This window comes from Pleurodeles waltl, chromosome 7, assembly GCF_031143425.1.
Source record: "Pleurodeles waltl isolate 20211129_DDA chromosome 7, aPleWal1.hap1.20221129, whole genome shotgun sequence".
Taxonomy (NCBI): domain Eukaryota; kingdom Metazoa; phylum Chordata; class Amphibia; order Caudata; family Salamandridae; genus Pleurodeles; species Pleurodeles waltl.
In genome coordinates, this window is record NC_090446.1 from 45,874,445 (window position 1) to 45,887,590 (window position 13,146).

Below are 13,146 nucleotides of genomic sequence, written 5' to 3' on the forward strand. Positions count from 1 at the left end.
TGGGGGGCTCTGCACTCAGAGCTGACCCCTGACCCTCCAGGTTCTCCACTGGGGCCCGCAGCCCCCTCTCAACCCTATGCCTGGATTTCTGCCTCCTCCGCTGTAGAGCGAGACTACCAGACACCAGGACCGGCGGAACGCTATCACCAGCCACCCGCCCAAGTCCTAATGACAAAATGGGATCCTTCTGAACAGCTGGCCCTACGGCACAGGCTAGGCTCACCTCCTGGCGTTCACTCATGGAACCCTCCAGGACCTGGGACTGGAGCTCGGGTACCCTGGGCCTCAGCCCAACCCCATTCCCTCTCCTCTGAGACTGGACATGGGGTGCCTTACCCGCCCCAATACACTGGGACCTACCTGGGACACAAGCCTTTCCCACCACACCTGGTTGGGAAACACCTAGACCACTCTCATTAGGAACACCCCCTAATGTCACACCAGACCCTCTGGTACGCAACCAGAAGTCTGCCTCCTTTGCAAGCTCCCTGGGGTCAGAGAGCTCACACACTGACAAGTGTTGGCGTAACTCTGAAAAACAACAACGAAACAGGTGCTCTCTGAGAATCAGATTAAACAGCCCTTCAAAATTGTTTACTGTGCTACCCTTCACCCATCCATCTAGTGCAATGCAGCAAGCCTCCACAAACTCCTCCCAAGACTGGTGGGACAGTTTCTTACCACCCCTAAACCTTTTTCTGTATTCCTCAGGGGAGAAACCATACTTCACAATCAGTGCGTTCTTCACAGCGGAGTACCCCTCCCTGTCACTCTCTTCTAGAGTCAGTAGGGCATCCCTCCCCTCCTCAGGAATAAAACTCCCTAGGCCAGTTCCCCAATCCTTCTCAGGGATCCTGCGCTCTACCAGAGCCTTCTCATATTCCTTTAACCACTGACGTATGTCACCCCCCTCTTGGAACCTAGGTACCAGATCTATGGGTATGTGAGGAACATCTTTGCTACAGCACTGTACGTTGCTGCCACCACTGGACTCCACCTGCAACGCTGGTGAGTCCAGAACCTTCAGACTGCGCTCTAGAGCGAGTCTTTCTCTGGCAAAGGCCCTCTCTGCCTCTGCCATTCTCTCCTGTACTAAGGCCTTCTCTACCTCAGCCCTTCTCTCCTCAACAGCTAGGCGCGCTAACTGCAACTTCAGGTCCCTCTCTTCCCGCCTATCTCTTAGCTCATCAGGCGTCAAGGAATGAGAGGTAGCCCTGCTTCTTACACTGGACCCAGCAAGGGACTCCCTATCACTGGGGCCTTCCCTGTCAACTGGCGTCCCCACCCGGTCATTCTCACCCTCCTGATCAGTCTCTCTACCACTCTCTAGGGATGAGGTCTGGGAGCCCTCCCATTGGGAACCCTCGCTACACTCAGGATCCTCTGGGTACCCCCTACGCACACTCCCTCCCTGGGTAAATGTCACAAACCTTTCAAAGAAATTCAGAGATCTCCTGAGGTCCCCTTCTACAGGCAGCCCTCTCTCTCTACAGAACCCCTCTAATTCCCCCTGCGTGTAAAACGGCAGGTCCTCTAAATCAAAGGTAAGCCCCATCTTGAAAAGGTACAAATAACTCAACTGTGACAACCACAATACCCAAGCGTGAGAACTGAAAACAGGAAAAATGACCAAAGAGAGAAAGTTAAGAGAAGCCAAACATGTGATAGTCTAAACGCAATCCTTGTAGTGAAATAATGAGTCACAATGGTATTGTGCAAGCGCAAGTCCTATCCTCACCGCTGACTTCCAATGTTAGAAATGGGGTTTCTGGTTGGCTAGGGTATGCACCTCAGCCAGGCAGAACTTACCCACTCTAGTCAGGGCAAGGGAGTTACACGTCCAAGATAACCCCTGCTCACCCCCTTGGTAGCTTGGCACGAGCAGTCAGGCTTAACCCGGAGGCAATGCGTAAAGCGTTTGCACAACACACACATACATGTGACGCAATATCCCCACCACAAAGGAAACACAACACCAGATTATATAAAAATACACTGTATTGTACACAACGTAATTATTAGACCAACATCACATAACAGTACTATCCTGCTACCTTAGCAGTTGTCAGAACGTTACACATTAGTTACTCTGCAAACTAGCAGTAGTCACACATAACACACAGGTTACTCAGTATTCTGCAACATAAGCAGTAGTCAGGAAACACGTAATTACATTAGCACACTTGTCACAAGAATATCATAAAACGCCCATAGTAGGAACATTAGAAAATCTATGGCAAGTTAAGCAAACATATTAGCAAGGCATGCCCATAAAAGGAACATGTGCACACATATGTAAAAGCATCAAAATACAGGTAGGCAATACATCATACTTAATAAAGTCTGTAGCAAGAACTTCCATTATGGGTATATTGGCCCTTTTACAGGTACCTGACTTGACGAAGAGGCACTCCCAGTGCCTAAAACGAATAATGGGGCCCCCGGCGCTCTTCTGTGCTAAACGGGGGCCTCCCTGATCTCCTGGGGACAGGGGAGGGCGGCACGCACCTCCTCTATGTCACAAATGAGCCCTTCTAGGGACCGTGAACACTGGGAGCCCCCCTAGGCCTCCACCGGCCCTCTCGAGGGGGGCCCAGGCCTGGGAAACCTTTAGAGGGGGAGGGGGGCGCCTCGCACCCCCTCCTAGGTGAAACGCGGGCCCCTCCCGGGACCCGCTAACTCCTGGGGTCTCCCGGGACCTCCGTGGCCCTGCCACTGGGAGACCCCTAGATAAAAGGCTCCTGGCCCGCGAGGGGGCCAACAAGAGAGAGCTGGGGGCCAGGGCGAGCCTCCGGCGAGGTCTCGGTCTGCCCGTGGCCCACAGGGAGCCCCTCTGGGCTCAGCCGGGCAGGGAGAGGCTTCCTCCTCTCCCGGCCGTCCTCTGACTTCGTTCCGGCCCCAGGCAGGGCCTTCCGGTGCCCCGGGGGGACTCACAAGAGCAGTCCTCGCCCCGGGGGCACCCACAGGAGCACGCTTGCTCCTTAAGATCAAAAAGGAGTTTTCCTTCGTGCCCTGGGGGCACAGTGCTGAGCGCGAACCTCGCGCTCGGGGATATCTTCGGAACCCGGCTGCGGCGGTGATTTCCAATCAAGCGCTTTTCACAGCGCTAGGAAAATTAGGCAGCCTGGGCTGCGGCGGTGATCTGGGGGTCCCAATCAAGCGCTTTTCACAGCGCTAAGAAAATTATGCAGCCTGGGCTGCGGCGGTGATCTTCTTTTAGCAAAAGAAAAGCGCTTTCACAGCGCAATGGCACATCAGCAGCCTCAGCAGTTAAAAGAATGCCTTGTTCCTGGTTAAAGCATTCTGCGCAAAGGTTTGAAGGATCGTTGCAGGGGTCAGGGGCCACAGCACCCTGCCCCTGGGAACAACTAAACAAGAAGGAGCACAGGGCTGGTGGGCCCAGCTACAGGCCAGCACAAGGGGTGCAGATGGTGGCAGTTCCTCCTAGTGACCAGGCAGGTCACAGGTCAGCACAGCAGCAGCAGTCCATGGCGGTTTCCTGGTGAGTCCATTCATCAGCGTTCTGTGTCCAGTTTCAAGTTCCAAGAATGTTCAAATTGTGGGGAAAATTCCCCTGTACTTATAGTCAGTTCTTACAGTGTTTTACAGTGGTAGGGAGAGGAGGTTCCAGCCAGTTACAACTGGTTCTGGGAGTGCCCCCTCTCTCCTTTCAGCACAGGCTCCAAACATCAGTGGGGGGTTAACGACCCTATTGTGTGAGGCCAGGACACAGCCTTTACAAATGTAGGTGTGCCCCACCTCTCCCTTCTCTCAGCCCAGGAAGACTATTCAGTATGTAGATGCACCTCAGTGACACCTCCACCCTCCCTGTGTACAGGCTGTCTGAAAAGTATGCACAAAGCCCCAACTGTCACTCTGCCCAGACGTGGATTGGAGTCAAGCTGCAAAACACCAGAATCATAAGCACAGATAAATGCGCACTTTCTAGAAGTGGCATTTCTGTGATAGTAATAACAAATACACCCACACCAGTAAGCAGTATTTATTATCACCATCACAACCATACCAAACACGCCTACGCTACCCCTCATAAATCAGACAATACCCCTTACACATAAGGCAGGGCATTTCTAATGCAATCCTATGAGAAGGCAGCACTCACAGCAGTGAGACACCAAGTTAGGCTGTTTGTCACTACCAGGACAGGCCATGCAATATGGCACATGTCCTGCCTTTCTACATACATGGCACCCTGCCCACAGGGCGTACTTTAGGGGTGACTTACATGTAGTAAAAGGGGAGTCCTGGGCCTGGCAAGTAATTTTAGATGCCAGGTCCCTGTGGCAGAAAACTGCGCACACAGGCCCTGCGCTAGCAGGCCTGAGACAGGTTTGAAAGTCTACTTCAGTGGGTGGCGCAAGCAGCGCTGCAGGCCCACTAGTAGTATTTAATTTACAGGCCCTGGGTATAGAGATACCACTGTACAAGGGACTTATAGGTAAATTAAATATGCCAATCAGGTATAAGCCAATCATACCAACTTTAGATGGGAGAGCACCTGCACTTTAACACTGGTCAGCAGTGATAAAGTGCTCAGAGTCCTAGAGCCAACAGCGGAAGGTCAGAAAAACCAGGAGGAAGGAGGCAAAAAGACTAGGGATGACCATGCGTGTGGCCAAAAGTCCAACAAACTGTAATTAATCCAAGACATGACCAAGCATCAAAGTGAGCAGCAACCAACTTGATTTCCGTTAACTTTTTGTCACCTCTGGCCAAACCTGCAAGCCAGCATCCCCAATCAGATTCTGCAGCACCAACCCTAATAGGGCAGGACAGGGTTGTAAATGTATCCTCCGCAGAGAATGAAGCAGAACCTTGCCTTTAGGCAATCACAGGTTTCAGCCAAAACGAGCCTTTTCTAAGCCAAGAAAGGAGGTCCCATCTTATGCTGCAGGCAACTCTTCTCTGACTCCAACGGCGAAAGCGATAACTGGCTCGGTCTTAAATCGGGCGAGAAGACGATCCTGAAACTAAACTTATGAAAACGCATCTGAAAGACTATCCACCTGGTTCAGGATATTGTAGCAAGGCCCAGAAACACAGGAACAGACTATCGTCAAGATTAAATGTTATTGAGAAGCTATGTAAAATGCATTTACGAAGCAACGTAAAAAGCATCAGCTCATCAAAAGCCCTAAAACTAGCTGTCGATATCTAAGAGGCGTGTTCTTCTAGTATAACCACCAAAAGGACAACTTAGGCTTAAGTGTCAAATTACTCTGAAGAAGAAAAATTAGGGGGAGCTGGCAATTGAAAATGGATACAGCTACTTGTCTAAGAAAGGACCCCACTGTGTGCTGTGGTCGGAAGACCAGCTCATAGATGGAGGGTCGCTGAGCTGCTCTACGGTGACCCTTTGAATGGTAGATAGAAGGAACATGAGCCAGCCGCTTGTAGATGAAAAGGACCCAGGCACCTATGTATGGAAGGGACCCTGCTGCTTGCAGGAGGAAGAAGCCACAGCTGCATGCAGGAGGAAGAAGCCACAGCTGCATGCAGGAGGAAGAAGCCACAGCTGCATGCAGGAGGAAGAAGCCACAGCTGCATGCAGGAGGGCGAGGACCCAACCACCTCAAGATGGAAGAGGTATCTTTAGATGAGGATGCAATAAGGAAGCAGTAGGTAAATTCATGATTCTACACGCGAGACAAGAATAATCCACCCCAAACAAAACTACCTCCAGCTCTGGAATTTGGTCCTATGGGGACAGGGTTGACAGTCGGTCAATCAGCTGCTTAGGCACAGAACAGGCTTGGAATAGAAGAAAAGAAAGTGCCCAGTACAGAGTATTGGAGCATCTCTCAGGAAGAGCAGTAGCAAGGACTGAGCACATCACTAACAAAGAGAACCAGCCCACGCCAGGCCCATCAGTGCCCAGTGATGCTGGGGTTTGGTAATATTGTGCCATCAGTGGTGGTGCTTAGGTCAAGGAGGAGGACAGATGTGCTGAGGTTACAGCCAAGAAGGCCGTTTATCCCAATGGTGCAGAAAGCTTGGACCCCAGACTGAAGGTGGTCATCAGAGTTGGGACAATGGGGAATGGGTAACTTGGTTGGAGGCGAAACAAGAGTTTGAGAAAATGGGCTGCTGAAGTTCACAGTGAAAGAAGGAGAGAAGCAGAGGTCAGGCACTTACTTTTCTTTTATATTTGTTGAAGTGACAACACCAAACAGGCATTAAACTTGTGGAGAACAAGCCAGCTGTGCAGAAATTGAGCATCCGAAGACTAATGTTATTCTGCAATTGGCTGAAACCTCATTTCATGCATCATAACTTCTCCTCTTTAAAACCCTATCCCTCTAATCTAACATTACCTGGTCTCCTCCCGCCTGTCTACATCACTAATCATACATCTGGAACCACATTGCTCCCACTAATGACCCCACCTACCTGGTAGTACTACATCACAACCTAACTACAGTAAAGGCATGCAAAGTCTCTTAAGAGAGCCTGACTATTCACAATAAACAACAATAAATCGTAGATTAACTACTAACTTTGGGCTCTGGAGTATCGTGCTACTCACCATAAAGTGCTTCAACACCTTATCAGGGGAAGTAAGCAGTAGATAAATCCAATAACACTTTTAATCTGGGTGGGGACATTCTGTGGTTTTGTTTTAAGTAGGGAAAGTGACATAGATAAACTGGAAACAACCAGAAACATTTGTTAGTGAATGGCAAGGCAGAGACGATTTGCCAGTACTAGCACTTACCAAACATGTTAGGCAGCACATCAGGGATACCTCACTATACTTGGCAAAAGATCTAGGGAACAAACTAGAGCCCTTGATTGCGGGTGGGCGCGGTATTCCCTTTTCCGTGTGGATTAATGCTCCTGTTTACTTGGGGTGGGCCACAAGACGAAGAGCATGGGGGGGTGGGGTCCAGTGTTCCCAAGAGTAGGACACCGGGCCACTTATAAAGTGACACTTACAAAGGGATAGTATAAGTGGGTGCAATGGTACCCCACCTGGGGATCACAGTCCATCTAACTTGTAATCTGGGACCAATGAGGATGCAGAGTCCTTTACGAAGACTGGCACGCAGGAGGCCTTCAGACACCAATGGCGAGGGTGGCGGAGAGAAGTATACAATCGATGCACGCACCCTGGGTTAGCATGTAAGGTGTGTCTGTGTCACACTCTCCCAACAGCACACAGATCACATCACAATAAATGCAAAGAATAGGAGCCTCAACGGGAGAGGCTCTTGCTCGGTTCCACCTTCTAACTTAATCCATTGTGCAAGTTAACTAGAGTTGAAGCACCTCCACTCATTGCCTTCTCCCTTCTGCCTCATTCCACGTTTAAACTCGAGGTGGAGGTGGGTGGGGGAGGGATCACTAAAGGGGCAGGGTATCGGGGTTTACTTTTAACTATGCATTAAGAGGATGGGCCTGAAAGCTCATGGTTTACTACATATTCTATAGACAGAATATCTTTCTTCAGCACTGGGCTCTATCACTCGCACATTACACCAAGCGGGTATAGGGGTGTGAAGAACTCTCAGAAGCAAATCCTTAGAAAAGCATTGGCAAAACCAATTGGTCTGGCTTTGTTTCACTACTGGCATGTACCACAAAAGAATATGCCAAAATGAAAATTTAACATGCTATATGACTGCAATAAAGTGTTTGAATGTGAAAATAAATTAACCATTGCATATAATCTTAATAGAACAATTTGGGAGCTTCCTAGTGAGCAAGTGTATGTGGAACAGATAGACACCCTTTTTAGTTTCAATGCGTATCGTAGGAAAATATTCTTACAGTGTGCAAATCAAAAGGCTTTGAATTATTGTAACCTGAACCCATTGAATACATACACAAGGATGATTAAAAACAATTAAAGTAGATACAAAATGGAAAGGAAAAAAAAAAGCTGGCAGAGTAAAATACTATCCCACCAGCCCTGGCACCGAGGGGCACTTCTGTTTTCAGTAAATGTTCATATGAAGAGGCCATTTGCTATCACTTACAGAGAGAGACAGCCAATGGCTTAAGGAGGATGTCCCATCGCCTTGCGCTTAGGCTGTGACGGGTGGAAGTAAAATGTGAGTGTCAGTTGCAGAGACCAATGGATGAAGAGGGCTGACCCAGAGCCCCTTTTATGCTTCTAGAAATTTATGTGTAAGCACTTTTTCTAAATGATGTGGGCAAGAAAATAACCCGTCTCCAACCCAGACTTAAGAAGGTAGGACAGACGCTGCATTTACCCCAGGTTCTGCCACAGTTCCCCGGAGAATCAGGCCTCAGCAGCAGCAAATCTGTGTGCACTGCAGAAGCAGAACAGGATATCTACCCTTCCTCTGTGCCCCAGCCATGCCCTGGTTTGTTAATGTCTCCAAACTAAACACCACTTCAAACACAGATAAATCTAAGGAGGCGCCAGCTGAAAATCCCTCCAAGGATCCTAACTTGGTTTCCCTTGAAGAAAACATGCCCCACCCACCGCCCATACCAGCATGCTCTGCGGCGGACTCCTCTGGCCTAATTCAAAGGGGTCAGGGACAGACCTGAGAAGGAATCAAACTGTGAGAACCAAGAACAAGCCATGTACCAAGTCCAGCCTGAGGGGCTGGAGGAGACCGGAAGTGAGTAGGCGGGGCTCTTGGGCCGGTCCTACAAAGGATATGGGGACGTTCGTGCATAGCCACATGGACGTCAATGCGGCCTACACTAAAAACATGCGGAGCATGCGACTGGGAGCGAATATGAACTAAAGTGAGACAGCTTCTGATCTTTAACCCCTAACTGATGTGCCACAGTGCAGACCTACATTCCAGAATATGTTAAGAATTTCAAGCCCAAAAGAAGCAACATATTCTGCTGCATATTACTTAGCAAAACGTGTTGGCTTTCCTGGTCATTGCTTCTGGATCCTACAAATTATTTTATGGTTCTGGTCATTTGCAACAATTTCAACAAATTAATTAAAAAGAACATGTTGCCTACATATTGCTGACATCTTTACAGATAAGAAGTCTTCACTCCTAGGTTGCGCGTCTCAGCTGTTTCTTTTCACACTTTGGTGTACCTCATGGCCCTCCACTCCAGACTTTCACTTGCCTTCCCCTAGCTGCCAGAGGCCACCATGTGTGAAGCCTTCAGCCAGTCCTGTCTGCACTGTGCTTGGTGGCATCTCATCAGCCCAACCTTCTCAAGCTAAGCATTAGCTGAAAGTCTAGCAAAGCAATTAACTGCTGCCCAAACCGAGGACTGGCGGGTGGGGTTCTACAAGGCTCGGGTGCCAGGACAGCAAAGCCACCTTCCCAGCAGGTCCCGCTCCATCTACTATACACTTCTTCGGTTCTTCCCTCTGCTGATCTTCCTGGCCGTCCTCTTCCTCTCTCTAGAGATACATGTATGTGACGGTGGTAAGAGTTTAGCATTTAGAGCAAGGCAGCGTGTGACAACAGGGGTGAGCCGTAGGTACGCATATGGTCATGTACAAGGAGGTGGGCTAATGCATGGACCAACGGTGCTTTTTGAAGAGAGAGGTTTCCAGCTCATTTCTGAATTGCAGGAGGGTTGGAGCCACTCTGAGGTGGATGGAGATGTGGTCACAATCCTGGGGGTGTCCATGGTGATGGCCTGACTTCTGGGTTTTCCTTTTATTTCTTCACCTCTAGTCTGGTGATGCTCCGGCTCTTGGTGTTCTACCCACTTGAGGTGGTTATTTTCTCTGTCAGGAGTGGAGGCGGGCGGTGGACAATGTGAGCTGGTCTTCAAGATGGTAAGGATTGGGGTGGGGGGGGTGGGGGGGGGGGAGGTAATTTAGTTCCAGAGGGGTGGTGATGCACGCAAACATCTCCAGGACTTTGCGAAGACTTGCTGCGAGTCAACATGGAGGTCTCGGTCTCTCCAGTTACCCCACCTCTCCCTCCAGACTGATCATCAGTGCGGACATTGAGGTCTCTGCGGGCTGTCTCTCCTCTCCCTCCAGACTGATCATCAGTGCGGACATTGAGGTCTCTGCGGGCTGTCTCTCCTCTCCCTCCAGACTGATCACCAGTGGTTACATGGAGGTAGCTGTCTCTCCTCTCCTTTCAGACTGATCATCAGTGTTGACATGGAGGTGGCTGTCTCTCCTCTCCCTCCATACTGATCATCAATGCTGACATGGAGGTCTCTGTGGGCTGTCTCTCCTCTCCCTCCAGACTGATCACCAGTGGTAACATGGAGGCAGCTGTCTCTCCTCTCCTTTCAGACTGATCATCAGTGTTGACATGGAGGCCTCTGTTGTCTCTCCAGACTGATCACCACTGCTGAGATGGAGGTCTCTGCTGTCTCTGTGGGCTATCCTTCCTGTGTCTGGTGTGGTGTGTGCCCACTGACACCCGCAACCACACACACACAGTTTCAGAGCCTGCCGGGGAGAAGGAAATGCGGGTTATTTTTCCAACTAACGACCGGATAGCAATGCCTCTTCTTAAGGACAGTCAGCAGCCGCTTCTCTTCGAGTTGAGTCCTGGCCGAGAGCCAATGGGGTCGCCCGCGGTCCACGTCTGAGCCTGCACAAAGATGGCTCCATCACAGGAAATGAGATGCACCGAGACACACGTCATATCCTGGCCCATGGTAAGTGTGTGCATGTGTAGAACTGCACTCTGCATTACTGCCCACATAACACTATATACAGTTGTTTTTCAGGGTGGTATTTAATTTAAATAAAAAGACACCACTTCACGAGCCTCATGAAAACGAAACATGCATTTTAACCTACAACGCCCTGGATGAGTTGCAGGTCAAGTGCATCTGTTTGCAATGAGCGCGTTATCCACCGAGCTGTTTTACCAGAACTGGCCCTTTTCACCTGCATGTCATAAAGTAATCACCGCAGCAGGCACATTAACACTCGGGGCTACTTTATAATGTTTCAAACGTGACACCAGAGTAACTGCATTCACCACCAGACCTACCTTCCCAGTATAGTGCCATGACTCTTGCTGCAGGCTGACTGCCATCTCTGCAACAGGCGCCTTAATCCTGCAAGCTATCTACCGAGCAAGGTGACCTAGAGACTAAACCACGACAGCTTTACTAGCAGATTCCCTCGGTTTTCAAAGACTTTTTAGCAGGGTTTATATAAATCATGCATTTATACTAGCAAGCTTCTTGGCGCTTCTTTTTCTCCACCCAGCTTGGGTCCCAATTTTCAGAGTCCCAGAGTTGTGTCCACTTCCAGGACTGTTGATTATACAGACCACCCCCCCCCCCCCCTTCGCCCTAGTTTTCGTCACTCCTTCCTCTCGCCCCACAATGATGCTTTATCACCTCGTATGCTGCCCCCACCTCTAGCAGCCTCCCCTCTCTCTCTCTCCACAGACCCTCGTCTTCCCGAGATCCGGCTCCTTACCACCTACACACCTCTCCCTCCTTCCAGGACCCTCTCTCTCCACCCGGGTACCCTTCCCTCCATGGTCTCTGCGCTTGTGTGGTGCAGCCTGTCTCCTCTAGCGCCCACCTCCCTGGGGACCCCCGTCACTCCAGGCTGTCTCCTCTAGCGCCCACCGTCCTGGGGACCCCCGTCACTCTAGGCTGTCTCCTCTAGCGCCCTCCTCCCTGGGGACCCCCGCCCCTCCAGCCTGTCTCCTCTAGCGCCGACATCCGCGAGGGTCCCCGGTCACTCCTGGCTGTCTCCTCTAGCGCCCACCTCCCAGGGGACCCCTGTCACTCCAGGCTGTCTCCTCTAGCGCCCACCGTCCTGGGGACCCCCGTCACTCCAGGTTGTCTCCTCTAGAGCCCTCCTCCCCGGGGACCCCGGTCACTCTTGGCTGTCTCCTCTAGCGCCCACCTCCCCGAGGGACCCATATATAAATGCTGCAGGTACATCACCCTAGTAGACTAAACAGTGGTTTTCAAACCCCATTTTTCACAACTATTCTATTAGGCTAGCAATGATTAAATGTCTCTAGACTTATTTAAACATTGTAGTTAAGATCGGTAATCCTTTTTTTTTTTAAATCGCAATAAATGTTTTGCTGCTTAAAACCAAGCACTTCTACCTGCATAATGCTTCTTTCGCCCAGAGCCTAACCCCCGTAACCCCGGGATCGCCTGGGGCCCCCCCAGTTTGAAGAAGACCCCTGCCCTGGCAGCTGCTTCGCATCAAGGTTCACCCAGTCGCAGGGACACCCCTGAGTCAAGGTCAGAGGCCAGGGTCTGGGTGCTGACGCCTCTCGGGGTCAAGAATGACTGGTTCATGCGGGGGTCCCCGTCAGACCCCCACAAGGGCTGAACACAGGGAAACCTGCAGGGCGGAGCGAAACACGTGTCAGCCGCGGCTCCAGCACCGTCTAACAATGAATGACATATACTGGAATTCACCGGTACTCGGGGGTTTTGCCATGATACCAGCAGGGGGTGCCATTTACACAAACTATTCCTTCCCTGCGCTCTCCCCACCTTCCGTTCCCGCCAGTTCTGAGTAGGTTCTTTTCCGATTTCACTCCACCCCTCTGTTTCTCACATGTCCTTTCTCCCCCATCTCTTTCTCTGCTCCATCAGCCTGCCCTTCCTTCCTGCTCCCACCTTCTACGCCCCTCTCTCTTCTGCTTGCTCTATTTTCCTTCCGTTGCACCCTCTTTCTACATGACCCCCTCTGGGCAGCGCTGCGACCTGGAGTCCGCTCTGCATTCATTCCAGGGTGGACTGACTCAGGAGAGAACCACACACTCACTCACCAGTGCCGAGTCAGGGCTCTGTATTCACCCCAAGGGCCCGGGTGGACTCAGTCTGGAGCAGCTCACACACACACTCACTCACTCACCAGGGCCGGAGTCAGGGCTCAGTACTCACTCCAAGGACCCGGGGTGGACTCAGTCAGGAGAGCCTCACACTCATTCACACACTCACTCACTCACCAGGGCCGGAGTCAGGGCTCAGTACTCACTCCAAGGACCCGGGGTGGACTCAGTCAGGAGAGCCTCACACTCATTCACACACTCACTCACTCACCAGGGCCGGAGTCAGGGCTCAGTACTCAGTCCAAGGACCCGGGGTAGACTCAGTCAGGAGAGCCTCACACTGATTCACACACTCACTCACCAGGACCGGAGTTAGGGCTCTGTACTCACTCCAAGGACCCGGGGTAGACTCAGTCAGGAGAGCCTCACACACATC

General features: G+C 50.9%; 1 protein-coding gene across 1 annotated transcript in view; it reads right to left on the reverse strand.

Annotated features, from left to right (window-relative positions):
* TMEM139 (transmembrane protein 139) overlaps window positions 1-13,146 on the reverse strand; it is a 101,566-nt gene that overhangs the window by 85,992 nt on the left and 2,428 nt on the right. The gene's annotated exons all lie outside the window — the stretch shown is intronic.